The 27,831-nt window shown below is 46.2% G+C and overlaps 4 non-coding genes and 4 pseudogenes across 4 annotated transcripts; all 8 read left to right on the top strand.

The window, feature by feature from the left end:
• Nucleotides 1-938: 938 nt before the first annotated feature.
• LOC130104281 (U2 spliceosomal RNA) lies at nucleotides 939-1,116 on the top strand (annotated as a pseudogene).
• Nucleotides 1,117-1,315: 199 nt separating this feature from the next.
• Nucleotides 1,316-1,473, top strand: LOC130104262 (U1 spliceosomal RNA). Its single transcript, XR_008809471.1, has one exon. It is a non-coding gene; the product is annotated as a U1 spliceosomal RNA (small nuclear RNA).
• A 6,585-nt stretch (nucleotides 1,474-8,058) lies between these two features.
• LOC130104279 (U2 spliceosomal RNA) lies at nucleotides 8,059-8,236 on the top strand (annotated as a pseudogene).
• A 199-nt stretch (nucleotides 8,237-8,435) lies between these two features.
• LOC130104261 (U1 spliceosomal RNA) lies at nucleotides 8,436-8,593 on the top strand. Its single transcript, XR_008809470.1, has one exon. It is a non-coding gene; the product is annotated as a U1 spliceosomal RNA (small nuclear RNA).
• A 6,586-nt stretch (nucleotides 8,594-15,179) lies between these two features.
• LOC130104277 (U2 spliceosomal RNA) lies at nucleotides 15,180-15,357 on the top strand (annotated as a pseudogene).
• Nucleotides 15,358-15,556: 199 nt separating this feature from the next.
• On the top strand, nucleotides 15,557-15,714 carry LOC130104260 (U1 spliceosomal RNA). Its single transcript, XR_008809469.1, has one exon. It is a non-coding gene; the product is annotated as a U1 spliceosomal RNA (small nuclear RNA).
• Nucleotides 15,715-22,297: 6,583 nt separating this feature from the next.
• On the top strand, nucleotides 22,298-22,475 carry LOC130104289 (U2 spliceosomal RNA; annotated as a pseudogene).
• Nucleotides 22,476-22,870: 395 nt separating this feature from the next.
• On the top strand, nucleotides 22,871-23,034 carry LOC130104280 (U1 spliceosomal RNA). Its single transcript, XR_008809474.1, has one exon. It is a non-coding gene; the product is annotated as a U1 spliceosomal RNA (small nuclear RNA).
• Nucleotides 23,035-27,831: the final 4,797 nt, after the last annotated feature.

The raw sequence follows: 27,831 nt of genomic DNA, 5'->3' as shown, positions 1-27,831 counted from the left end.
ACACTAGGTGAGGCCAAAGACGTTTGGAGGAACGCAGCCCACCCAGCTCTCCAGAACAGGCTGAAAGACTTGTCGTGGATGGTGGCTCATGAGATCCTCCCGGTCAGGGGGATCATGCACTCCAGAGGCATGGCCAAAAACTCCACCTGCCCACGGTCCGGATGTGGTTCCCCGGAGACCGTCTACCATCTGCTCTGGGAGTGCGGCGCTGCGCGGGACCTGTGGGCCAAGACCGGCCCCCTGTTTTTCCCGTGCCTGCCAGCGGGTGGGGCCCAGGTGGACTACAAGCTCGCCATCCTGGGGCTGGGTCAGGGCTTGAAGGAGCTAACATCAAAGCAATTCACCTCGCTCTGGCTCACCCTAAACATGATCAAGGATGCCATCTGGGTCACCAGAAACCTGCTGGTGGGGAAACGCGTTACGGTGCCCCTCCACGCGTGCGAGCAACTGATAAAATCAACGCTGCAGGAGGCGCCGGACGTCGTTATTCGGATGGGGGGGTCGGGCCACACGGGGAAGGTCCCGGCCGCCACCGACCCTGGCCGCCCGTAGATGCACCCTCACCACACCGGCTACGGGAACAGCGGGCCAGCGGGCCGGAGGAGAGGGGATCTCCGCTGGGCACCGGAAGCGGGGAGTCTGGAGCCTGTTCTGGAGACCTGGAGTGAATGGACAATCTTGATAGGGACTCACCCTCGATCCTGTACAAGAGATGTTTTATTTGGCATGTTTTATTTGTTTTACAGTTTTAATTGCATTTATTTTCATCCATTTAACTTTCTTTTAAACAACAAATATCAACATACATGGACTTTTAAACTACACACCACACAAAACTGATTTTTAAACGTTAAATATGTAATTTTTGTTTTAAAACATGTGATTTTTAAGAAAGGAAAAAAAAATGTGGAAATGGAAATAATGGAAAAACTGTGACAATAAACTTTTTTCGAAAGAAAAAAATCTGTTCTTATCAGTTTAATATCTGATACGTGCCCTACCCGGGCACCATATATTAAATTGCTTTTTGGAGCTGGGAGATGGAATAGGGGCTTGCTCCGTCCACTCCACGCATCGACCCGGTATTGCAGTACTTCTGGGAACGGTGCACCCCCCTAAAGTGTTCAATGAAAGAAATGTTTTGGTGTTATGTGGCAGCAGGTGTTAATGGAAGTAGTGTGTATTGTCGTGTTGTAGGTGATCATATACTATACTAGTAAAGGTAGAATCGTGGTGTAAAAAAAAAAAACTCTGTTCCTATCCGTTTAATATCTGATTCGTCCACTATCCGGGGACTGCGTATTAAATAGATTTTTGGCTCACGGAGCCGGAGCATGAAAAAACAACAAAAACAACAAAAAAATGGCTCGGCCATTGCACTCCGGTTGTGCTGACCCCTGCGAATTCCCCAAATGTGGGAATCTCGACTGCATAATTTATGGTAGTGGGGGACTGCGTACGCGCTCTCCCCTGGACACACTGGTTAAAAGAGCAGATTGTTAAAGTTCCACTTATGTTTTTCTTCTTCTTCTTCTGATAGTTGATGACCTAGGAAGTCCAGATAATTTTAACTGCAGTGGTTGATCGGGAGATATAAAACAACCTCTGTGAAAGGAGGTTTTTTCTTTTTTGTTTAAATGGATTTGTTTTATTCTTCTTCAAATAATCTCCAATATTTAACAAACGATTTGATTCACAGCAGTTGTCCTGGAGGCAAAGTTGTTCGTAATGAGGAGGTCTATCATGTGGTATGAATACCTTGTGCATGTGTGAAACATCATGTGATATACAGCCGTCTATGGCCGTATTCATGTTGTTGTTTTTTCTGTTTACAGCGCCACCAAGTGGCCAGTCGCCGCATCCCTTTTCACGTGACCACAGGCTGAGCCCGTACACAGGTGTACCGAGTTGGGTGTAATTGTCTCATTCCGTTGGCGAGTTATAGCCATTTAAGTAAAGCCCGCCTCGCCAACTCCCAACGTTTTGGCGTCCGGTCGCCAACGCGAATGGAAATTCCGACTTTTTTCACGATCACTGTTGGCAGTCAGACTCCAGAGAATCTTTCTGCACCGGTTTGGGTCAGATCGGGCAAAAAACCTAGGACTAGTGTGCAAAAGTAGGTTTTTCAGAAAATCCAAAATACCCGAAAATCTCGCCAGCGCGACCATCCAATCTGAGGCGTGCGTCTTGTTCGGCCCGAGCCAAGGATTCCGGTCATGTAAGACACTTGGGTCTGCGACGGACGGTCGAGGAGTTACGAGCCATTTCGTACTTTTGATCGCTGCAGCGCCACCCTGGGGCCGATCGGGGCGAGCCTTGGTGATGTTGTAGACCGGGCGGGTACTAGCATCCGTCAGAGTTTCAAGTCTCTACGACGTACGCTTTGGTCTGCCCGCTCACTTTTAGGGCAGAATGTTGATGATCCAAAATCCCAGGTTGCACTCCAGAGTGTCGTGTTGTGCACTCTGTTGTGATCCATTTTCGGTGTGACAACCAATCTGAGCTGAGCTTGTTTGTTGGCGACCTTAGACCCTCTCGCCGCGGCCCAGGTGGGCGTGGCTTTTGCCGGCTCCCCCGCCTCTGCGTCATTGTGTCATCGCTTCTCGGCCTTTTGGCTAAGATCAAGTGGTCTGGTCAGACGTCTGAGACAGCGGTCGCCTCTTGTGGGACCTTGGTCTCGTGTGTTGCTTGTCACACGGGACACACACCCTTCAGGAGGTACATTGACAAGCGGCTTTTAAGTGACGACTCGTTCTACGAGGAATCTTCTTGTTTTAAGGTAAGCGGGTTTTAACTTATTTATTGTATATTTATTGTTGGGTTTTAGCCGCAGCGTGCTGGTGGTGCCTCCAACATGTCGGCTGCTCGTGCCGGCACGAGGAGGCACCACAGCGTGCGTTTTAAATTTAAACCAAAAGAGGATAGCACTCTCCCGGTCATGTCCAGACTGGACTTTTCTAGGAAGTGCATCCAACAGTTACTCGGTTTTAAGGTTGTGGACATAAACTGCCTGTTGACTCTGCCCCTGAACCATGGTTTTGATGTGAGTTTTGCTTCTGCTTCCTTACTAAGTACTTTTTGGACTCGATTTGAAATGTGTAAAGCCAATTTCTCCATGTTCACTGTGGAAAAACTGACTGATAATTCACTGAAAGTTGTGATTGTCAGGATGTTTAATGAAACAGTTAGTGGAGAAGATATTTCTGTGTGGTTGGCAAGATATTGCTCTATTCGTGGACAACCAGTCAAGGTTTTAGATGAAGACGGTATCTGGAGCTGTGCGTGGAGAGTGCCCATTAAACAATGGGCAGATCCCAACAGCTACCATGGCCTGAGTCAAATACCTTCTATGATTGTGTTGGGAGAGAATAGAGGCTACATCCATTACCAAGGGATGCCCAAGCTATGCCGCAAGTGTGGCAAACTTGGACATCTCGCCGAGGCATGCCAAGAAGTAGTGTGTAGGAAGTGCAGAGAAATTGGGCACATTTTTGAAGAGTGCCAAAATGGCAGAAAGTGCAACCTCTGTGGAGAATCATCCCATCTCTACAGAGACTGCCCTAAAAGTTTTGCCAACAAGTTAAAAAGCTACAAAATGGCCGCCCCACCCAAAGAACAAACAATTGAGGAGGCGGGCCCCGAGGTTTTGGCGGGAAATTCAAACCCTCAGCCAGCCTCAGGGATTGGACAGGAAGGAGGAAGTGGGGCGGCCACAGGGGCGGAGTCAATTCTGGCAGTTGGTGAGGGGGAGGAAGCCAATCCTCAAAATGAAATTGAAAAAGAAGACAGTATGGAGGATGAAGAGGAGGAAATGGCTTCCTCCCTAGTAACCGTGTCTGAGGTTAGTGTGTCCACGAGTGGGAGTGAAACAGATGTTTCGCTCCCCAATGCTCAAGTGCAGAAAAGAACTGCGAGATATCCTCTGGTTCAAACAGAGGAGAAAAAGCTGCGGGTAGCGCATCGGCTAGATAGTTCCCCCCTGGAAGATCTAGCCCGTATGTGGCCCGCAGAATCTCCTAATGAAGTCTCCTTTCTGCATTTCAAGCTAAGAACATCGTCACCAAAGGATTCGCAAGAGGCCCACTCTGCGAGCCCTGAGGCGTCAAGCACTTGCCCCCCTGATCCCAGCTCATCTGGGGAAAAGGGAAGGCAAGTGCAACAAGAAATAACATGATTTTAATTATATCTCTGTAGTCCCTTGGTTGCTTTTAAATGTCTCACACCCTTTTAACCATACTGCTCATGGCTCTCACTATCTCCACAATCAATGTGAGAAGTGTGAAGAGCAATACACGAGCACAGAGTGTGTTATCCTTTTTAAAATCTTTTAAGTCAGATGTGTTTTTATTGCAAGAATGTGGTCTGCCTTTTTTAACAAATTACAGGAAGTGGGAGGAGATTTGGACCCCAGGACTTTCCATCTGGAGTGGGTCCAATTTTAACAAAAATGACGGTGTTGCTATTTTAATAAAAAATCCCCATGTTTTGGTGAAGGGCAGCACTGTGGTGAGGGACGGGCGGGCAATTTTAGCTAGTCTGACTTTTTTAGGTAAGGATTTTAACATTTTAAATGTGTATGGTTTTACAGGTAAAAACAACAGGTATGAGCTTTTAGAAGACCTGCAGCCCCACATGCTAGGTAGGGCTCCCCTAGTGGTAGCAGGGGATTTTAATTGTGTTTTATCAAGACAGGATAGAAAGAGGGTAGGAGAGGATTTAAAGGTCGACAAGACATCGGTTTTATTACAAAATATAGTCAAAGATTTTAAGTTAGTTGACTGCTTTAAAACAATGCATCAAAGAGAGGAGGGCTTCACCTGGTTCAGTGGTGATGGCGCCAGAGCCTCTCGAATTGACTATGTTTTTACAAGGGACTGCCCGCCAACCGATGCTACATTGAGCCCCCTCTTCTTTTCTGATCACATGATGCTCTCCTGCACCCTTTCACTACCCACGGGTGTGACTGTAGGGGGAGGGCTGTGGAAGCTGAACTGTTCCCTATTAGAGGATGAGGAAGTGATTAGTGAATATAGGGAGCAGTTCAGCCAATGGCAGACCCTCCAAGACTTTTTTCGACTCACGTGCACAGTGGTGGGAGATGGTGAAACAAAGGACAGGAAGGTTTTTTAAACAAATTGGAAAAGAAAAAAAGAATAAAGAAAAAAGACGCATGATGGGGCTGCAAAAACGACTGCAGAGATATTTTAACCTTTTAAACAGTGGATTGGATTTTACAGAAGAAATTAAAGAATTAAAGAAAGAAACGTCAGATTTGTCCGAAACAAAGAGTAAAGGTGTCATTTTAAGATGTAAGGAGAGAGAAATAGAAGAAGGGGAAAAGTGTACTAGATATTTTTTTAAAAAGACAATATCACGGGGAGGGTCAATTAATACTTTAAAAACTTTTACAGGTGGGGAGGCAAATACAACAGATCTGATTTTAGGGGAAATTGAAAGTTTTTACAATAATTTATACAGCACTAAAGAGGTACACAATAGCATCTTAGAGGAAGTTTTAGGGTTTTTAGACAAAAAGCTAAAGAGTCCAGATGTGCTTTTATCCCAAGATTTTACTCCTTTAGAAATGCACAAAGCGCTAAAAGGTTTTAAAAAGGGGAAGTCCCCAGGCTTGGATGGACTCCCCTTTGAGTTTTATCTGACTTTCTGGGACATTTTAGCACACGACTTAATGACAGTTTTTAAAGAACTTGAGACTCTTGACAGACTTCCAGACAGCTTTAGAGTAGGGATAGTTACATTACTATACAAAAAAGGGGACAAGACTGACTTGAGAAACTGGCGACCAATCACTCTTTTAAATTATGATTGTAAACTTTTTAGTAAGATTTTAGCTACACGTATGTCGACTGTTTTAGAGGACGTAATCCACCTGGATCAAGCATGCGCTGTGCCCGGCAGGAAGATCACGGACAGCCTGGTACTGATCAGAGACGCCATCTGTTTTGCGAGAGACAGAAACATTCGGCTAGTAGTCCTAAATTTAGATTTCGAAAAAGCCTTTGACCGCGTCTCGCACCAGTTCCTTTTTAAGGTACTGGGTAAAATGGGGTTTCCAGGGAGGTTCATAGCCTGGGTGGGACTGCTGTACAACGATCTGTCTAGCAGAATTTTGGTTAACGGGCATTTATCCAAAGCTGTAAAACTCTACAGCGGCGTCCGTCAGGGGTGTCCTTTATCTCCCCTTCTGTATGTGGCTTGTATTGAGCCACTGGCACAAATCTTGAGAAGGGATAAATGGATTAAAGGACTAGACATCCCAGGGACTGGTGGACTGACGGCGACTTGTGTTTTATATATGGATGACGTGACCCTTTTAGCGACTGACCTTTTATCAGTACGAAGAGCAATGGACTTGACTGACTGGTACGGTCGGGCCTCGGGCGCCAAGCTCAATAGGAGTAAGTCCGAGGCCCAGCTCTTCGGGCCGTGGGGGAACGTAGACACAGTTGGACTAGATTTGGATTTTAAAGACAATGATTTGAAAATTTTAGGTGTAAAATTTGACAGAGAGGGTGGAGGACAAGGAAACTGGACTGACATGTTAGGGAAAGTCAGGCAAAGACTGGGCTTTTGGGGACTGAGACAATTGACGTTTGAAGGCAAGATTTTAATTTTTAAAGCAGTGATTTTACCACTAATTTTACTTGTCTGTTCTGTTTTTAGTCCCCCAAGACGATTCCTGGCCAAGCTGGAGAGGGCGGTATTTTATTTCCTGTGGGGGTCCAAGTGGGAACGACTAAAGAGGGAGGTCGTCAAAAAGAAAAAAGAAAATGGCGGGAAAGGCCTCCCAGACCCCCACCTGTTTTTAGGCAGCCGCTTTGCCGCCCTCCACATCCAATACGCCCTGACCCCATCCAGAGAACACAAGACAGCAGCCATGACCCGATTCTGGATGGGGTCATACCTAAGAACTTTGAGAATTTTACCCATTGATCTTAAAAGTCCAGTGTCTTTTAATTTGTCAAAAGAGCATAGTTTTATTAAGAAATTTTTAAAGAAATATCTTTTAGAGACAAATGATGCCACCATTTTAACTAACCATAAGTCTCTTATCTCTCTTGTGCAGGATCGGGAATCGGTGAGTCCGGTTCCAGGCCTCACACTAGGTGAGGCCAAAGACGTTTGGAGGAACGCAGCCCACCCAGCTCTCCAGAACAGGCTGAAAGACTTGTCGTGGATGGTGGCTCATGAGATCCTCCCGGTCAGGGCGGTCATGCACTCCAGAGGCATGGCCAAAAACTCCACCTGCCCACGGTCCGGATGTGGTTCCCCGGAGACCGTCTACCATCTGCTCTGGGAGTGCGGCGCTGCGCGGGACCTGTGGGCCAAGACCGGCCCCCTGTTTTTCCCGTGCCTGCCAGCGGGTGGGGCCCAGGTGGACTACAAGCTCGCCATCCTGGGGGTGGGTCAGGGCTTGAAGGAGCTTACATCACCCCAATTCTCCTCGCTCTGGCTCACCCTAAACATGATCAAGGATGCCATCTGGGTCACCAGAAACCTGCTGGTGGGGAAACGCGTTACGGTGCCCCTCCACGCGTGCGAGCAACTGATAAAATCAACGCTGCAGGAGGCGCCGGACGTCGTTATTCGGATGGGGGGGCCGGGCCACACGGGGAAGGTCCCGGCCGCCACCGACCCTGGCCGCCCGTAGATGCACCCTCACCACACCGGCTACGGGAACAGCGGGCCAGCGGGCCGGAGGAGAGGGGATCTCCGCTGGGCACCGGAAGCGGGGAGTCTGGAGCCTGTTCTGGAGACCTGGAGTGAATGGACAATCTTGATAGGGACTCACCCTCGATCCTGTACAAGAGATGTTTTATTTGGCATGTTTTATTTGTTTTACAGTTTTAATTGCATTTATTTTCATCCATTTAACTTTCTTTTAAACAACAAATATCAACATACATGGACTTTTAAACTACACACCACACAAAACTGATTTTTAAACGTTAAATATGTAATTTTTGTTTTAAAACATGTGATTTTTAAGAAAGGAAAAAAAAATGTGGAAATGGAAATAATGGAAAAACTGTGACAATAAACTTTTTTCGAAAGAAAAAAATCTGTTCTTATCAGTTTAATATCTGATACGTGCCCTACCCGGGCACCATATATTAAATTGCTTTTTGGAGCTGGGAGATGGAATAGGGGCTTGCTCCGTCCACTCCACGCATCGACCCGGTATTGCAGTACTTCTGGGAACGGTGCACCCCCCTAAAGTGTTCAATGAAAGAAATGTTTTGGTGTTATGTGGCAGCAGGTGTTAATGGAAGTAGTGTGTATTGTCGTGTTGTAGGTGATCATATACTATACTAGTAAAGGTAGAATCGTGGTGTAAAAAAAAAAAACTCTGTTCCTATCCGTTTAATATCTGATTCGTCCACTATCCGGGGACTGCGTATTAAATAGATTTTTGGCTCACGGAGCCGGAGCATGAAAAAACAACAAAAACAACAAAAAAATGGCTCGGCCATTGCACTCCGGTTGTGCTGACCCCTGCGAATTCCCCAAATGTGGGAATCTCGACTGCATAATTTATGGTAGTGGGGGACTGCGTACGCGCTCTCCCCTGGACACACTGGTTAAAAGAGCAGATTGTTAAAGTTCCACTTATGTTTTTCTTCTTCTTCTTCTGATAGTTGATGACCTAGGAAGTCCAGATAATTTTAACTGCAGTGGTTGATCGGGAGATATAAAACAACCTCTGTGAAAGGAGGTTTTTTCTTTTTTGTTTAAATGGATTTGTTTTATTCTTCTTCAAATAATCTCCAATATTTAACAAACGATTTGATTCACAGCAGTTGTCCTGGAGGCAAAGTTGTTCGTAATGAGGAGGTCTATCATGTGGTATGAATACCTTGTGCATGTGTGAAACATCATGTGATATACAGCCGTCTATGGCCGTATTCATGTTGTTGTTTTTTCTGTTTACAGCGCCCTCAAGTGGCCAGTCGCCGCATCCCTTTTCACGTGACCACAGGCTGAGCCCGTACACAGGTGTACCGAGTTGGGTGTAATTGTCTCATTCCGTTGGCGAGTTATAGCCATTTAAGTAAAGCCCGCCTCGCCAACTCCCAACGTTTTGGCGTCCGGTCGCCAACGCGAATGGAAATTCCGACTTTTTTCACGATCACTGTTGGCAGTCAGACTCCAGAGAATCTTTCTGCACCGGTTTGGGTCAGATCGGGCAAAAAACCTAGGACTAGTGTGCAAAAGTAGGTTTTTCAGAAAATCCAAAATACCCGAAAATCTCGCCAGCGCGACCATCCAATCCGAGGCGTGCGTCTTGTTCGGCCCGAGCCAAGGATTCCGGTCATGTAAGACACTTGGGTCTGCGACGGACGGTCGAGGAGTTACGAGCCATTTCGTACTTTTGATCGCTGCAGCGCCACCCTGGGGCCGATCGGGGCGAGCCTTGGTGATGTTGTAGACCGGGCGGGTACTAGCATCCGTCAGAGTTTCAAGTCTCTACGACGTACGCTTTGGTCTGCCCGCTCACTTTTAGGGCAGAATGTTGATGATCCAAAATCCCAGGTTGCACTCCAGAGTGTCGTGTTGTGCACTCTGTTGTGATCCATTTTCGGTGTGACAACCAATCTGAGCTGAGCTTGTTTGTTGGCGACCTTAGACCCTCTCGCCGCGGCCCAGGTGGGCGTGGCTTTTGCCGGCTCCCCCGCCTCTGCGTCATTGTGTCATCGCTTCTCGGCCTTTTGGCTAAGATCAAGTGGTCTGGTCAGACGTCTGAGACAGCGGTCGCCTCTTGTGGGACCTTGGTCTCGTGTGTTGCTTGTCACACGGGACACACACCCTTCAGGAGGTACATTGACAAGCGGCTTTTAAGTGACGACTCGTTCTACGAGGAATCTTCTTGTTTTAAGGTAAGCAGGTTTTAACTTATTTATTGTATATTTATTGTTGGGTTTTAGCCGCAGCGTGCTGGTGGTGCCTCCAACATGTCGGCTGCTCGTGCCGGCACGAGGAGGCACCACAGCGTGCGTTTTAAATTTAAACCAAAAGAGGATAGCGCTCTCCCGGTCATGTCCAGACTGGACTTTTCTAGGAAGTGCATCCAACAGTTACTCGGTTTTAAGGTTGTGGACATAAACTGCCTGTTGACTCTGCCCCTGAACCATGGTTTTGATGTGAGTTTTGCTTCTGCTTCCTTACTAAGTACTTTTTGGACTCGATTTGAAATGTGTAAAGCCAATTTCTCCATGTTCACTGTGGAAAAACTGACTGATAATTCACTGAAAGTTGTGATTGTCAGGATGTTTAATGAAACAGTTAGTGGAGAAGATATTTCTGTGTGGTTGGCAAGATATTGCTCTATTCGTGGACAACCAGTCAAGGTTTTAGATGAAGACGGTATCTGGAGCTGTGCGTGGAGAGTGCCCATTAAACAATGGGCAGATCCCAACAGCTACCATGGCCTGAGTCAAATACCTTCTATGATTGTGTTGGGAGAGAATAGAGGCTACATCCATTACCAAGGGATGCCCAAGCTATGCCGCAAGTGTGGCAAACTTGGACATCTCGCCGAGGCATGCCAAGAAGTAGTGTGTAGGAAGTGCAGAGAAATTGGGCACATTTTTGAAGAGTGCCAAAATGGCAGAAAGTGCAACCTCTGTGGAGAATCATCCCATCTCTACAGAGACTGCCCTAAAAGTTTTGCCAACAAGTTAAAAAGCTACAAAATGGCCGCCCCACCCAAAGAACAAACAATTGAGGAGGCGGGCCCCGAGGTTTTGGCGGGAAATTCAAACCCTCAGCCAGCCTCAGGGATTGGACAGGAAGGAGGAAGTGGGGCGGCCACAGGGGCGGAGTCAATTCTGGCAGTTGGTGAGGGGGAGGAAGCCAATCCTCAAAATGAAATTGAAAAAGAAGACAGTATGGAGGATGAAGAGGAGGAAATGGCTTCCTCCCTAGTAACCGTGTCTGAGGTTAGTGTGTCCACGAGTGGGAGTGAAACAGATGTTTCGCTCCCCAATGCTCAAGTGCAGAAAAGAACTGCGAGATATCCTCTGGTTCAAACAGAGGAGAAAAAGCTGCGGGTAGCGCATCGGCTAGATAGTTCCCCCCTGGAAGATCTAGCCCGTATGTGGCCCGCAGAATCTCCTAATGAAGTCTCCTTTCTGCATTTCAAGCTAAGAACATCGTCGCCAAAGGATTCGCAAGAGGCCCACTCTGCGAGCCCTGAGGCGTCAAGCACTTGCCCCCCTGATCCCAGCTCATCTGGGGAAAAGGGAAGGCAAGTGCAACAAGAAATAACATGATTTTAATTATATCTCTGTAGTCCCTTGGTTGCTTTTAAATGTCTCACACCCTTTTAACCATACTGCTCATGGCTCTCACTATCTCCACAATCAATGTGAGAAGTGTGAAGAGCAATACACGAGCACAGAGTGTGTTATCCTTTTTAAAATCTTTTAAGTCAGATGTGTTTTTATTGCAAGAATGTGGTCTGCCTTTTTTAACAAATTACAGGAAGTGGGAGGAGATTTGGACCCCAGGACTTTCCATCTGGAGTGGTTCCAATTTTAACAAAAATGACGGTGTTGCTATTATAATTATTAAATTCCCATGTTTTGGTGAAGGGCAGCACTGTGGTGAGGGACGGGCGGGCAATTTTAGCTAGTCTGACTTTTTTAGGTAAGGATTTTAACATTTTAAATGTGTATGGTTTTACAGGTAAAAACAACAGGTATGAGCTTTTAGAAGACCTGCAGCCCCACATGCTAGGTAGGGCTCCCCTAGTGGTAGCAGGGGATTTTAATTGTGTTTTATCAAGACAGGATAGAAAGAGGGTAGGAGAGGATTTAAAGGTCGACAAGACATCGGTTTTATTACAAAATATAGTCAAAGATTTTAAGTTAGTTGACTGCTTTAAAACAATGCATCAAAGAGAGGAGGGCTTCACCTGGTTCAGTGGTGATGGCGCCAGAGCCTCTCGAATTGACTATGTTTTTACAAGGGACTGCCCGCCGACCGATGCTACATTGAGCCCCCTCTTCTTTTCTGATCACATGATGCTCTCCTGCACCCTTTCACTACCCACGGGTGTGACTGTAGGGGGAGGGCTGTGGAAGCTGAACTGTTCCCTATTAGAGGATGAGGAAGTGATTAGTGAATATAGGGAGCAGTTCAGCCAATGGCAGACCCTCCAAGACTTTTTTCGACTCACGTGCACAGTGGTGGGAGATGGTGAAACAAAGGACAGGAAGGTTTTTTAAACAAATTGGAAAAGAAAAAAAGAATAAAGAAAAAAGACGCATGATGGGGCTGCAAAAACGACTGCAGAGATATTTTAACCTTTTAAACAGTGGATTGGATTTTACAGAAGAAATTAAAGAATTAAAGAAAGAAACGTCAGATTTGTCCGAAACAAAGAGTAAAGGTGTCATTTTAAGATGTAAGGAGAGAGAAATAGAAGAAGGGGAAAAGTGTACTAGATATTTTTTTTAAAAGACAATATCACGGGGAGGGTCAATTAATACTTTAAAAACTTTTACAGGTGGGGAGGCAAATACAACAGATCTGATTTTAGGGGAAATTGAAAGTTTTTACAATAATTTATACAGCACTAAAGAGGTACACAATAGCATCTTAGAGGAAGTTTTAGGGTTTTTAGACAAAAAGCTAAAGAGTCCAGATGTGCTTTTATCCCAAGATTTTACTCCTTTAGAAATGCACAAAGCGCTAAAAGGTTTTAAAAAGGGGAAGTCCCCAGGCTTGGATGGACTCCCCTTTGAGTTTTATCTGACTTTCTGGGACATTTTAGCACACGACTTAATGACAGTTTTTAAAGAACTTGAGACTCTTGACAGACTTCCAGACAGCTTTAGAGTAGGGATAGTTACATTACTATACAAAAAAGGGGACAAGACTGACTTGAGAAACTGGCGACCAATCACTCTTTTAAATTATGATTGTAAACTTTTTAGTAAGATTTTAGCTACACGTATGTCGACTGTTTTAGAGGACGTAATCCACCTGGATCAAGCATGCGCTGTGCCCGGCAGGAAGATCACGGACAGCCTGGTACTGATCAGAGACGCCATCTGTTTTGCGAGAGACAGAAACATTCGGCTAGTAGTCCTAAATTTAGATTTCGAAAAAGCCTTTGACCGCGTCTCGCACCAGTTCCTTTTTAAGGTACTGGGTAAAATGGGGTTTCCAGGGAGGTTCATAGCCTGGGTGGGACTGCTGTACAACGATCTGTCTAGCAGAATTTTGGTTAACGGGCATTTATCCAAAGCTGTAAAACTCTACAGCGGCGTCCGTCAGGGGTGTCCTTTATCTCCCCTTCTGTATGTGGCTTGTATTGAGCCACTGGCACAAATCTTGAGAAGGGATAAATGGATTAAAGGACTAGACATCCCAGGGACTGGTGGACTGACGGCGACTTGTGTTTTATATATGGATGACGTGACCCTTTTAGCGACTGACCTTTTATCAGTACGAAGAGCAATGGACTTGACTGACTGGTACGGTCGGGCCTCGGGCGCCAAGCTCAATAGGAGTAAGTCCGAGGCCCAGCTCTTCGGGCCGTGGGGGAACGTAGACACAGTTGGACTAGATTTGGATTTTAAAGACAATGATTTGAAAATTTTAGGTGTAAAATTTGACAGAGAGGGTGGAGGACAAGGAAACTGGACTGACATGTTAGGGAAAGTCAGGCAAAGACTGGGCTTTTGGGGACTGAGACAATTGACGTTTGAAGGCAAGATTTTAATTTTTAAAGCAGTGATTTTACCACTAATTTTACTTGTCTGTTCTGTTTTTAGTCCCCCAAGACGATTCCTGGCCAAGCTGGAGAGGGCGGTATTTTATTTCCTGTGGGGGTCCAAGTGGGAACGACTAAAGAGGGAGGTCGTCAAAAAGAAAAAAGAAAATGGCGGGAAAGGCCTCCCAGACCCCCACCTGTTTTTAGGCAGCCGCTTTGCCGCCCTCCACATCCAATACGCCCTGACCCCATCCAGAGAACACAAGACAGCAGCCATGACCCGATTCTGGATGGGGTCATACCTAAGAACTTTGAGAATTTTACCCATTGATCTTAAAAGTCCAGTGTCTTTTAATTTGTCAAAAGAGCATAGTTTTATTAAGAAATTTTTAAAGAAATATCTTTTAGAGACAAATGATGCCACCATTTTAACTAACCATAAGTCTCTTATCTCTCTTGTGCAGGATCGGGAATCGGTGAGTCCGGTTCCAGGCCTCACACTAGGTGAGGCCAAAGACGTTTGGAGGAACGCAGCCCACCCAGCTCTCCAGAACAGGCTGAAAGACTTGTCGTGGATGGTGGCTCATGAGATCCTCCCGGTCAGGGCGGTCATGCACTCCAGAGGCATGGCCAAAAACTCCACCTGCCCACGGTCCGGATGTGGTTCCCCGGAGACCGTCTACCATCTGCTCTGGGAGTGCGGCGCTGCGCGGGACCTGTGGGCCAAGACCGGCCCCCTGTTTTTCCCGTGCCTGCCAGCGGGTGGGGCCCAGGTGGACTACAAGCTCGCCATCCTGGGGGTGGGTCAGGGCTTGAAGGAGCTTACATCACCCCAATTCTCCTCGCTCTGGCTCACCCTAAACATGATCAAGGATGCCATCTGGGTCACCAGAAACCTGCTGGTGGGGAAACGCGTTACGGTGCCCCTACACGCGTGCGAGCAACTGATAAAATCAACGCTGCAGGAGGCGCCGGACGTCGTTATTCGGATGGGGGGGCCGGGCCACACGGGGAAGGTCCCGGCCGCCACCGACCCTGGCCGCCCGTAGATGCACCCTCACCACACCGGCTACGGGAACAGCGGGCCAGCGGGCCGGAGGAGAGGGGATCTCCGCTGGGCACCGGAAGCGGGGAGTCTGGAGCCTGTTCTGGAGACCTGGAGTGAATGGACAATCTTGATAGGGACTCACCCTCGATCCTGTACAAGAGATGTTTTATTTGGCATGTTTTATTTGTTTTACAGTTTTAATTGCATTTATTTTCATCCATTTAACTTTCTTTTAAACAACAAATATCAACATACATGGACTTTTAAACTACACACCACACAAAACTGATTTTTAAACGTTAAATATGTAATTTTTGTTTTAAAACATGTGATTTTTAAGAAAGGAAAAAAAAATGTGGAAATGGAAATAATGGAAAAACTGTGACAATAAACTTTTTTCGAAAGAAAAAAATCTGTTCTTATCAGTTTAATATCTGATACGTGCCCTACCCGGGCACCATATATTAAATTGCTTTTTGGAGCTGGGAGATGGAATAGGGGCTTGCTCCGTCCACTCCACGCATCGACCCGGTATTGCAGTACTTCTGGGAACGGTGCACCCCCCTAAAGTGTTCAATGAAAGAAATGTTTTGGTGTTATGTGGCAGCAGGTGTTAATGGAAGTAGTGTGTATTGTCGTGTTGTAGGTGATCATATACTATACTAGTAAAGGTAGAATCGTGGTGTAAAAAAAAAAAACTCTGTTCCTATCCGTTTAATATCTGATTCGTCCACTATCCGGGGACTGCGTATTAAATAGATTTTTGGCTCACGGAGCCGGAGCATGAAAAAACAACAAAAACAACAAAAAAATGGCTCGGCCATTGCACTCCGGTTGTGCTGACCCCTGCGAATTCCCCAAATGTGGGAATCTCGACTGCATAATTTATGGTAGTGGGGGACTGCGTACGCGCTCTCCCCTGGACACACTGGTTAAAAGAGCAGATTGTTAAAGTTCCACTTATGTTTTTCTTCTTCTTCTTCTGATAGTTGATGACCTAGGAAGTCCAGATAATTTTAACTGCAGTGGTTGATCGGGAGATATAAAACAACCTCTGTGAAAGGAGGTTTTTTCTTTTTTGTTTAAATGGATTTGTTTTATTCTTCTTCAAATAATCTCCAATATTTAACAAACGATTTGATTCACAGCAGTTGTCCTGGAGGCAAAGTTGTTCGTAATGAGGAGGTCTATCATGTGGTATGAATACCTTGTGCATGTGTGAAACATCATGTGATATACAGCCGTCTATGGCCGTATTCATGTTGTTGTTTTTTCTGTTTACAGCGCCACCAAGTGGCCAGTCGCCGCATCCCTTTTCACGTGACCACAGGCTGAGCCCGTACACAGGTGTACCGAGTTGGGTGTAATTGTCTCATTCCGTTGGCGAGTTATAGCCATTTAAGTAAAGCCCCCCCGCCAACTCCCAACGTTTTGGCGTCCGGTCGCCAACGCGAATGGAAATTCCGACTTTTTTCACGATCACTGTTGGCAGTCAGACTCCAGAGAATCTTTCTGCACCGGTTTGGGTCAGATCGGGCAAAAAACCTAGGACTAGTGTGCAAAAGTAGGTTTTTCAGAAAATCCAAAATACCCGAAAATCTCGCCAGCGCGACCATCCAATCCGAGGTGTGCGTCTTGTTCGGCCCGAGCCAAGGATTCCGGTCATGTAAGACACTTGGGTCTGCGACGGACGGTCGAGGAGTTACGAGCCATTTCGTACTTTTGATCGCTGCAGCGCCACCCTGGGGCCGATCGGGGCGAGCCTTGGTGATGTTGTAGACCGGGCGGGTACTAGCATCCGTCAGAGTTTCAAGTCTCTACGACGTACGCTTTGGTCTGCCCGCTCACTTTTAGGGCAGAATGTTGATGATCCAAAATCCCAGGTTGCACTCCAGAGTGTCGTGTTGTGCACTCTGTTGTGATCCATTTTCGGTGTGACAACCAATCTGAGCTGAGCTTGTTTGTTGGCGACCTTAGACCCTCTCGCCGCGGCCCAGGTGGGCGTGGCTTTTGCCGGCTCCCCCGCCTCTGCGTCATTGTGTCATCGCTTCTCGGCCTTTTGGCTAAGATCAAGTGGTCTGGTCAGACGTCTGAGACAGCGGTCGCCTCTTGTGGGACCTTGGTCTCGTGTGTTGCTTGTCACACGGGACACACACCCTTCAGGAGGTACATTGACAAGCGGCTTTTAAGTGACGACTCGTTCTACGAGGAATCTTCTTGTTTTAAGGTAAGCGGGTTTTAACTTATTTATTGTATATTTATTGTTGGGTTTTAGCCGCAGCGTGCTGGTGGTGCCTCCAACATGTCGGCTGCTCGTGCCGGCACGAGGAGGCACCACAGCGTGCGTTTTAAATTTAAACCAAAAGAGGATAGCACTCTCCCGGTCATGTCCAGACTGGACTTTTCTAGGAAGTGCATCCAACAGTTACTCGGTTTTAAGGTTGTGGACATAAACTGCCTGTTGACTCTGCCCCTGAACCATGGTTTTGATGTGAGTTTTGCTTCTGCTTCCTTACTAAGTACTTTTTGGACTCGATTTGAAATGTGTAAAGCCAATTTCTCCATGTTCACTGTGGAAAAACTGACTGATAATTCACTGAAAGTTGTGATTGTCAGGATGTTTAATGAAACAGTTAGTGGAGAAGATATTTCTGTGTGGTTGGCAAGATATTGCTCTATTCGTGGACAACCAGTCAAGGTTTTAGATGAAGACGGTATCTGGAGCTGTGCGTGGAGAGTGCCCATTAAACAATGGGCAGATCCCAACAGCTACCATGGCCTGAGTCAAATACCTTCTATGATTGTGTTGGGAGAGAATAGAGGCTACATCCATTACCAAGGGATGCCCAAGCTATGCCGCAAGTGTGGCAAACTTGGACATCTCGCCGAGGCATGCCAAGAAGTAGTGTGTAGGAAGTGCAGAGAAATTGGGCACATTTTTGAAGAGTGCCAAAATGGCAGAAAGTGCAACCTCTGTGGAGAATCATCCCATCTCTACAGAGACTGCCCTAAAAGTTTTGCCAACAAGTTAAAAAGCTACAAAATGGCCGCCCCACCCAAAGAACAAACAATTGAGGAGGCGGGCCCCGAGGTTTTGGCGGGAAATTCAAACCCTCAGCCAGCCTCAGGGATTGGACAGGAAGGAGGAAGTGGGGCGGCCACAGGGGCGGAGTCAATTCTGGCAGTTGGTGAGGGGGAGGAAGCCAATCCTCAAAATGAAATTGAAAAAGAAGACAGTATGGAGGATGAAGAGGAGGAAATGGCTTCCTCCCTAGTAACCGTGTCTGAGGTTAGTGTGTCCACGAGTGGGAGTGAAACAGATGTTTCGCTCCCCAATGCTCAAGTGCAGAAAAGAACTGCGAGATCTCCTCTGGTTCAAACAGAGGAGAAAAAGCTGCGGGTAGCGCATCGGCTAGATAGTTCCCCCCTGGAAGATCTAGCCCGTATGTGGCCCGCAGAATCTCCTAATGAAGTCTCCTTTCTGCATTTCAAGCTAAGAACATCGTCGCCAAAGGATTCGCAAGAGGCCTACTCTGCGAGCCCTGAGGCGTCAAGCACTTGCCCCCCTGATCCCAGCTCATCTGGGGAAAAGGGAAGGCAAGTGCAACAAGAAATAACACGATTTTAATTATATCTCTGTAGTCCCTTGGTTGCTTTTAAATGTCTCACACCCTTTTAACCATACTGCTCATGGCTCTCACTATCTCCACAATCAATGTGAGAAGTGTGAAGAGCAATACACGAGCACAGAGTGTGTTATCCTTTTTAAAATCTTTTAAGTCAGATGTGTTTTTATTGCAAGAATGTGGTCTGCCTTTTTTAACAAATTACAGGAAGTGGGAGGAGATTTGGACCCCAGGACTTTCCATCTGGAGTGGGTCCAATTTTAACAAAAACGACGGTGTTGCTATTTTAATAAAAAATCCCCATGTTTTGGTGAAGGGCAGCACTGTGGTGAGGGACGGGCGGGCAATTTTAGCTAGTCTGACTTTTTTAGGTAAGGATTTTAACATTTTAAATGTGTATGGTTTTACAGGTAAAAACAACAGGTATGAGCTTTTAGAAGACCTGCAGCCCCACATGCTAGGTAGGGCTCCCCTAGTGGTAGCAGGGGATTTTAATTGTGTTTTATCAAGACAGGATAGAAAGAGGGTAGGAGAGGATTTTAAGGTCGACAAGACATCGGTTTTATTACAAAATATAGTCAAAGATTTTAAGTTAGTTGACTGCTTTAAAACAATGCATCAAAGAGAGGAGGGCTTCACCTGGTTCAGTGGTGATGGCGCCAGAGCCTCTCGAATTGACTATGTTTTTACAAGGGACTGCCCGCCGACCGATGCTACATTGAGCCCCCTCTTCTTTTCTGATCACATGATGCTCTCCTGCACCCTTTCACTACCCACGGGTGTGACTGTAGGGGGAGGGCTGTGGAAGCTGAACTGTTCCCTATTAGAGGATGAGGAAGTGATTAGTGAATATAGGGAGCAGTTCAGCCAATGGCAGACCCTCCAAGACTTTTTTCGACTCACGTGCACAGTGGTGGGAGATGGTGAAACAAAGGACAGGAAGGTTTTTTAAACAAATTGGAAAAGAAAAAAAGAATAAAGAAAAAAGACGCATGATGGGGCTGCAAAAACGACTGCAGAGATATTTTAACCTTTTAAACAGTGGATTGGATTTTACAGAAGAAATTAAAGAATTAAAGAAAGAAACGTCAGATTTGTCCGAAACAAAGAGTAAAGGTGTCATTTTAAGATGTAAGGAGAGAGAAATAGAAGAAGGGGAAAAGTGTACTAGATATTTTTTTAAAAAGACAATATCACGGGGAGGGTCAATTAATACTTTAAAAACTTTTACAGGTGGGGAGGCAAATACAACAGATCTGATTTTAGGGGAAATTGAAAGTTTTTACAATAATTTATACAGCACTGAAGAGGTACACAATAGCATCTTAGAGGAAGTTTTAGGGTTTTTAGACAAAAAGGTAAAGAGTCCAGATGTGCTTTTATCCCAAGATTTTACTCCTTTAGAAATGCACAAAGCGCTAAAAGGTTTTAAAAAGGGGAAGTCCCCAGGCTTGGATGGACTCCCCTTTGAGTTTTATCTGACTTTCTGGGACATTTTAGCACACGACTTAATGACAGTTTTTAAAGAACTTGAGACTCTTGACAGACTTCCAGACAGCTTTAGAGTAGGGATAGTTACATTACTATACAAAAAAGGGGACAAGACTGACTTGAGAAACTGGCGACCAATCACTCTTTTAAATTATGATTGTAAACTTTTTAGTAAGATTTTAGCTACACGTATGTCGACTGTTTTAGAGGACGTAATCCACCTGGATCAAGCATGCGCTGTGCCCGGCAGGAAGATCACGGACAGCCTGGTACTGATCAGAGACGCCATCTGTTTTGCGAGAGACAGAAACATTCGGCTAGTAGTCCTAAATTTAGATTTCGAAAAAGCCTTTGACCGCGTCTCGCACCAGTTCCTTTTTAAGGTACTGGGTAAAATGGGGTTTCCAGGGAGGTTCATAGCCTGGGTGGGACTGCTGTACAACGATCTGTCTAGCAGAATTTTGGTTAACGGGCATTTATCCAAAGCTGTAAAACTCTACAGCGGCGTCCGTCAGGGGTGTCCTTTATCTCCCCTTCTGTATGTGGCTTGTATTGAGCCACTGGCACAAATCTTGAGAAGGGATAAATGGATTAAAGGACTAGACATCCCAGGGACTGGTGGACTGACGGCGACTTGTGTTTTATATATGGATGACGTGACCCTTTTAGCGACTGACCTTTTATCAGTACGAAGAGCAATGGACTTGACTGACTGGTACGGTCGGGCCTCGGGCGCCAAGCTCAATAGGAGTAAGTCCGAGGCCCAGCTCTTCGGGCCGTGGGGGAACGTAGACACAGTTGGACTAGATTTGGATTTTAAAGACAATGATTTGAAAATTTTAGGTGTAAAATTTGACAGAGAGGGTGGAGGACAAGGAAACTGGACTGACATGTTAGGGAAAGTCAGGCAAAGACTGGGCTTTTGGGGACTGAGACAATTGACGTTTGAAGGCAAGATTTTAATTTTTAAAGCAGTGATTTTACCACTAATTTTACTTGTCTGTTCTGTTTTTAGTCCCCCAAGACGATTCCTGGCCAAGCTGGAGAGGGCGGTATTTTATTTCCTGTGGGGGTCCAAGTGGGAACGACTAAAGAGGGAGGTCGTCAAAAAGAAAAAAGAAAATGGCGGGAAAGGCCTCCCAGACCCCCACCTGTTTTTAGGCAGCCGCTTTGCCGCCCTCCACATCCAATACGCCCTGACCCCATCCAGAGAACACAAGACAGCAGCCATGACCCGATTCTGGATGGGGTCATACCTAAGAACTTTGAGAATTTTACCCATTGATCTTAAAAGTCCAGTGTCTTTTAATTTGTCAAAAGAGCATAGTTTTATTAAGAAATTTTTAAAGAAATATCTTTTAGAGACAAATGATGCCACCATTTTAACTAACCATAAGTCTCTTATCTCTCTTGTGCAGGATCGGGAATCGGTGAGTCCGGTTCCAGGCCTCACACTAGGTGAGGCCAAAGACGTTTGGAGGAACGCAGCCCACCCAGCTCTCCAGAACAGGCTGAAAGACTTGTCGTGGATGGTGGCTCATGAGATCCTCCCGGTCAGGGCGGTCATGCACTCCAGAGGCATGGCCAAAAACTCCACCTGCCCACGGTCCGGATGTGGTTCCCCGGAGACCGTCTACCATCTGCTCTGGGAGTGCGGCGCTGCGCGGGACCTGTGGGCCAAGACCGGCCCCCTGTTTTTCCCGTGCCTGCCAGCGGGTGGGGCCCAGGTGGACTACAAGCTCGCCATCCTGGGGGTGGGTCAGGGCTTGAAGGAGCTTACATCACCCCAATTCTCCTCGCTCTGGCTCACCCTAAACATGATCAAGGATGCCATCTGGGTCACCAGAAACCTGCTGGTGGGGAAACGCGTTACGGTGCCCCTCCACGCGTGCGAGCAACTGATAAAATCAACGCTGCAGGAGGCGCCGGACGTCGTTATTCGGATGGGGGGGCCGGGCCACACGGGGAAGGTCCCGGCCGCCACCGACCCTGGCCGCCCGTAGATGCACCCTCACCACACCGGCTACGGGAACAGCGGGCCAGCGGGCCGGAGGTGAGGGGATCTCCGCTGGGCACCGGAAGCGGGGAGTCTGGAGCCTGTTCTGGAGACCTGGAGTGAATGGAAAATCTTGATAGGGACTCACCCTCGATCCTGTACAAGAGATGTTTTATTTGGCATGTTTTATTTGTTTTACAGTTTTAATTGCATTTATTTTCATCCATTTAACTTTCTTTTAAACAACAAATATCAAAATACATGGACTTTTAAACTACACACCACACAAAACTGATTTTTAAACGTTAAATGTGTAATTTTTGTTTTAAAATGTGATTTTTAAGAAAGGAAAAAAAAAATGTGGAAATGGAAATAATGGAAAAACTGTGAAAATAAACTTTTTTCGAAAGAAAAAAATCTGTTCTTATCAGTTTAATATCTGATACGTGCCCTACCCGGGCACCATATATTAAATTGCTTTTTGGAGCTGGGAGATGGAATAGGGGCTTGCTCCGTCCACTCCACGCATCGACCCGGTATTGCAGTCCTTCTGGGAACGGTGCACCCCCCTAAAGTGTTCAATGAAAGAAATGTTTTGGTGTTATGTGGCAGCAGGTGTTAATGGAAGTAGTGTGTATTGTCGTGTTGTAGGTGATCATATACTATACTAGTAAAGGTAGAATCGTGGTGTAAAAAAAAAAAACTCTGTTCCTATCCGTTTAATATCTGATTCGTCCACTATCCGGGGACTGCGTATTAAATAGATTTTTGGCTCACGGAGCCGGAGCATGAAAAAACAACAAAAAAGCCCGCCACTGCACATTTTTGATGTCTCTCTTATCTCTTGGAGTCTTTACTAACGAGCTGATGAGTTGAATCAGGGGTGTGTGTGTGTTTGATTGTCAAACCGTTGGTGAGGATTGCGAAGAGGGACAGGGTGCTTCTGACTGAAGGCCTGGGAATTCATACTTACCTGGCAGGGGAGACACCATGATCAGGAAGGTGGTTCACCCAGGGCGAGGCTCGGCCATTGCACTCCGGTTGTGCTGACCCCTGCGAATTCCCCAAATGTGGGAATCTCGACTGCATAATTTATGGTAGTGGGGGACTGCGTACGCGCTCTCCCCTGGACACACTGGTTAAAAGAGCAGATTGTTAAAGTTCCACTTATGTTTTTCTTCTTCTTCTTCTGATAGTTGATGACCTAGGAAGTCCAGATAATTTTAACTGCAGTGGTTGATCGGGAGATATAAAACAACCTCTGTGAAAGGAGGTTTTTTCTTTTTTGTTTAAATGGATTTGTTTTATTCTTTAAATAATCTCCAATATTTAACAAACGATTTGATTCACAGCAGTTGTCCTGGAGGCAAAGTTGTTCGTAATGAGGAGGTCTATCATGTGGTATGAATACCTTGTGCATGTGTGAAACATCATGTGATATACAGCCGTCTATGGCCGTATTCATGTTGTTGTTTTTTCTGTTTACAGCGCCACCAAGTGGCCAGTCGCCGCATCCCTTTTCACGTGACCACAGGCTGAGCCCGTACACAGGTGTACCGAGTTGGGTGTAATTGTCTCATTCCGTTGGCGAGTTATAGCCATTTAAGTAAAGCCCGCCTCGCCAACTCCCAACGTTTTGGCGTCCGGTCGCAAACGCGAATGGAAATTCCGACTTTTTTCACGATCACTGTTGGCAGTCAGACTCCAGAGAATCTTTCTGCACCGGTTTGGGTCAGATCGGGCAAAAAACCTAGGACTAGTGTGCAAAAGTAGGTTTTTCAGAAAATCCAAAATACCCGAAAATCTCGCCAGCGCGACCATCCAATCCGAGGCGTGCGTCTTGTTCGGCCCGAGCCAAGGATTCCGGTCATGTAAGACACTTGGGTCTGCGACGGACGGTCGAGGAGTTATGAGCCATTTCGTACTTTTGATCGCTGCAGCGCCACCCTGGGGCTGATCGGGGCGAGCCTTGGTGATGTTGTAGACCGGGCGGGTACTAGCATCCGTCAGAGTTTCAAGTCTCTACGACGTACGCTTTGGTCTGCCCGCTCACTTTTAGGGCAGAATGTTGATGATCCAAAATCCCAGGTTGCACTCCAGAGTGTCGTGTTGTGCACTCTGTTGTGATCCATTTTCGGTGTGACAACCAATCTGAGCTGAGCTTGTTTGTTGGCGACCTTAGACCCTCTCGCCGCGGCCCAGGTGGGCGTGGCTTTTGCCGGCTCCCCCGCCTCTGCGTCATTGTGTCATCGCTTCTCGGCCTTTTGGCTAAGATCAAGTGGTCTGGTCAGACGTCTGAGACAGCGGTCGCCTCTTGTGGGACCTTGGTCTCGTGTGTTGCTTGTCACACGGGACACACACCCTTCAGGAGGTACATTGACAAGCGGCTTTTAAGTGACGACTCGTTCTACGAGGAATCTTCTTGTTTTAAGGTAAGCGGGTTTTAACTTATTTATTGTATATTTATTGTTGGGTTTTAGCCGCAGCGTGCTGGTGGTGCCTCCAACATGTCGGCTGCTCGTGCCGGCACAAGGAGGCACCACAGCGTGCGTTTTAAATTTAAACCAAAAGAGGATAGCACTCTCCCGGTCATGTCCAGACTGGACTTTTCTAGGAAGTGCATCCAACAGTTACTCGGTTTTAAGGTTGTGGACATAAACTGCCTGTTGACTCTGCCCCTGAACCATGGTTTTGATGTGAGTTTTGCTTCTGCTTCCTTACTAAGTACTTTTTGGACTCGATTTGAAATGTGTAAAGCCAATTTCTCCATGTTCACTGTGGAAAAACTGACTGATAATTCACTGAAAGTTGTGATTGTCAGGATGTTTAATGAAACAGTTAGTGGAGAAGATATTTCTGTGTGGTTGGCAAGATATTGCTCTATTCGTGGACAACCAGTCAAGGTTTTAGATGAAGACGGTATCTGGAGCTGTGCGTGGAGAGTGCCCATTAAACAATGGGCAGATCCCAACAGCTACCATGGCCTGAGTCAAATACCTTCTATGATTGTGTTGGGAGAGAATAGAGGCTACATCCATTACCAAGGGATGCCCAAGCTATGCCGCAAGTGTGGCAAACTTGGACATCTCGCCGAGGCATGCCAAGAAGTAGTGTGTAGGAAGTGCAGAGAAATTGGGCACATTTTTGAAGAGTGCCAAAATGGCAGAAAGTGCAACCTCTGTGGAGAATCATCCCATCTCTACAGAGACTGCCCTAAAAGTTTTGCCAACAAGTTAAAAAGCTACAAAATGGCCGCCCCACCCAAAGAACAAACAATTGAGGAGGCGGGCCCCGAGGTTTTGGCGGGAAATTCAAACCCTCAGCCAGCCTCAGGGATTGGACAGGAAGGAGGAAGTGGGGCGGCCACAGGGGCGGAGTCAATTCTGGCAGTTGGTGAGGGGGAGGAAGCCAATCCTCAAAATGAAATTGAAAAAGAAGACAGTATGGAGGATGAAGAGGAGGAAATGGCTTCCTCCCTAGTAACCGTGTCTGAGGTTAGTGTGTCCACGAGTGGGAGTGAAACAGATGTTTCGCTCCCCAATGCTCAAGTGCAGAAAAGAACTGCGAGATCTCCTCTGGTTCAAACAGAGGAGAAAAAGCTGCGGGTAGCGCATCGGCTAGATAGTTCCCCCCTGGAAGATCTAGCCCGTATGTGGCCCGCAGAATCTCCTAATGAAGTCTCCTTTCTGCATTTCAAGCTAAGAACATCGTCGCCAAAGGATTCGCAAGAGGCCTACTCTGCGAGCCCTGAGGCGTCAAGCACTTGCCCCCCTGATCCCAGCTCATCTGGGGAAAAGGGAAGGCAAGTGCAACAAGAAATAACACGATTTTAATTATATCTCTGTAGTCCCTTGGTTGCTTTTAAATGTCTCACACCCTTTTAACCATACTGCTCATGGCTCTCACTATCTCCACAATCAATGTGAGAAGTGTGAAGAGCAATACACGAGCACAGAGTGTGTTATCCTTTTTAAAATCTTTTAAGTCAGATGTGTTTTTATTGCAAGAATGTGGTCTGCCTTTTTTAACAAATTACAGGAAGTGGGAGGAGATTTGGACCCCAGGACTTTCCATCTGGAGTGGGTCCAATTTTAACAAAAACGACGGTGTTGCTATTTTAATAAAAAATCCCCATGTTTTGGTGAAGGGCAGCACTGTGGTGAGGGACGGGCGGGCAATTTTAGCTAGTCTGACTTTTTTAGGTAAGGATTTTAACATTTTAAATGTGTATGGTTTTACAGGTAAAAACAACAGGTATGAGCTTTTAGAAGACCTGCAGCCCCACATGCTAGGTAGGGCTCCCCTAGTGGTAGCAGGGGATTTTAATTGTGTTTTATCAAGACAGGATAGAAAGAGGGTAGGAGAGGATTTTAAGGTCGACAAGACATCGGTTTTATTACAAAATATAGTCAAAGATTTTAAGTTAGTTGACTGCTTTAAAACAATGCATCAAAGAGAGGAGGGCTTCACCTGGTTCAGTGGTGATGGCGCCAGAGCCTCTCGAATTGACTATGTTTTTACAAGGGACTGCCCGCCGACCGATGCTACATTGAGCCCCCTCTTCTTTTCTGATCACATGATGCTCTCCTGCACCCTTTCACTACCCACGGGTGTGACTGTAGGGGGAGGGCTGTGGAAGCTGAACTGTTCCCTATTAGAGGATGAGGAAGTGATTAGTGAATATAGGGAGCAGTTCAGCCAATGGCAGACCCTCCAAGACTTTTTTCGACTCACGTGCACAGTGGTGGGAGATGGTGAAACAAAGGACAGGAAGGTTTTTTAAACAAATTGGAAAAGAAAAAAAGAATAAAGAAAAAAGACGCATGATGGGGCTGCAAAAACGACTGCAGAGATATTTTAACCTTTTAAACAGTGGATTGGATTTTACAGAAGAAATTAAAGAATTAAAGAAAGAAACGTCAGATTTGTCCGAAACAAAGAGTAAAGGTGTCATTTTAAGATGTAAGGAGAGAGAAATAGAAGAAGGGGAAAAGTGTACTAGATATTTTTTTAAAAAGACAATATCACGGGGAGGGTCAATTAATACTTTAAAAACGTTTACAGGTGGGGAGGCAAATACAACAGATCTGATTTTAGGGGAAATTGAAAGTTTTTACAATAATTTATACAGCACTAAAGAGGTACACAATAGCATCTTAGAGGAAGTTTTAGGGTTTTTAGACAAAAAGCTAAAGAGTCCAGATGTGCTTTTATCCCAAGATTTTACTCCTTTAGAAATGCACAAAGCGCTAAAAGGTTTTAAAAAGGGGAAGTCCCCAGGCTTGGATGGACTCCCCTTTGAGTTTTATCTGACTTTCTGGGACATTTTAGCACACGACTTAATGACAGTTTTTAAAGAACTTGAGACTCTTGACAGACTTCCAGACAGCTTTAGAGTAGGGATAGTTACATTACTATACAAAAAAGGGGACAAGACTGACTTGAGAAACTGGCGACCAATCACTCTTTTAAATTATGATTGTAAACTTTTTAGTAAGATTTTAGCTACACGTATGTCGACTGTTTTAGAGGACGTAATCCACCTGGATCAAGCATGCGCTGTGCCCGGCAGGAAGATCACGGACAGCCTGGTACTGATCAGAGACGCCATCTGTTTTGCGAGAGACAGAAACATTCGGCTAGTAGTCCTAAATTTAGATTTCGAAAAAGCCTTTGACCGCGTCTCGCACCAGTTCCTTTTTAAGGTACTGGGTAAAATGGGGTTTCCAGGGAGGTTCATAGCCTGGGTGGGACTGCTGTACAACGATCTGTCTAGCAGAATTTTGGTTAACGGGCATTTATCCAAAGCTGTAAAACTCTACAGCGGCGTCCGTCAGGGGTGTCCTTTATCTCCCCTTCTGTATGTGGCTTGTATTGAGCCACTGGCACAAATCTTGAGAAGGGATAAATGGATTAAAGGACTAGA

The sequence above is a fragment of the Rhinichthys klamathensis genome, unplaced genomic scaffold (genome assembly GCF_029890125.1).
Source record: "Rhinichthys klamathensis goyatoka isolate OS25496 unplaced genomic scaffold, OSU_Roscu_1.1 h1tg000306l_1, whole genome shotgun sequence".
In the NCBI taxonomy this organism is placed as follows: domain Eukaryota; kingdom Metazoa; phylum Chordata; class Actinopteri; order Cypriniformes; family Leuciscidae; genus Rhinichthys; species Rhinichthys klamathensis.
This window is presented reverse-complemented; position numbering and strand designations above follow the sequence as displayed.